Source organism: Gavialis gangeticus, unplaced genomic scaffold (genome assembly GCF_001723915.1).
Source record: "Gavialis gangeticus isolate Ggan-Ray unplaced genomic scaffold, GavGan_comp1, whole genome shotgun sequence".
Lineage (NCBI taxonomy): Eukaryota > Metazoa > Chordata > Crocodylia > Gavialidae > Gavialis > Gavialis gangeticus.
Window position 1 is genome coordinate 55,596,445 of NW_017729034.1, and position 979 is coordinate 55,597,423.

Sequence of the window (979 nt, forward strand, 5' to 3'; positions counted from 1 at the left end):
CTGAAATCGGTTTGAGATAAACCTGGTTGAATGTAGTATCAGACTTAACTGATTTGGCTCAAACTGGTTTATGCAATGTCTGTCCCAGACCCTTTGCTGTTTTAAGATAAACCAGACACCCCCAGCATCTCAGCATGCTCTCTGGGCTGGACAGGCTCTCTGCTCCACAGCAGGACTGGCCCCTCTCATCTGCTCCCTGGCTGCAGATCCAGCAAAGACTGCATATACAGCAGCATCTGCCTGGCTTCTCCCTGCTCCCCACACTCCCCGCACCACTGCCTGCTAAGCATGGATTCCCCCTTCCTTCTGCCTTACAGAGACACCTCTCAGCATTAGCTAGCAGACCACATGCTGGTTATAGTCAATGCTGTGGCAGATGGGACAAAGGCAGAATCAAGAGATAGCTGGTAATCAGAGGTCCGTCCGGTCCCGTCCCTCTGTTGTTTTCTTAATGGGCTGATAAACACTGTGTTATCAATTCCTTGCTGGGCTGGTCAGCCAGGAGTGAACTCCTCCCTAATCAGAGCATCGTGGAGGGCCTTGGCACACACCCCTCAGTCCAGCACTGTAAAAGGGAAGGGAAGGCTGCTCTAGAACGCCCCCAGCCTCTAGCCTGAGCCACTGCAGGCATGTGCTGGCATTTTCCTCAGTCCAGAAGGGATGCCTCTGCAATTACAAACTGATTCAGCCTAGCCAGGTTAGATTAACCTGCAAAGATTGAATCAATTCAGGCTCAGACTTTTTGAATGTCTGTCCCTAGCCTTATAGTAATGCATCACATTCCTAACAAACATACCAGAATGCAAACTTTTAATTCTAAACTTTTAATTTAACATTCATGAATTAGTCAAATGGATCTTTAGTTCTTTTTCTTCTCCAAATGAAAAAAACACAAGTATTCTGGAGTAAGTAGCAGTACTACAGGCCAGTCAGTCTTATCTCGATCTTGGGCAAGCTGTTCGAGAAAATTATTCTGGCA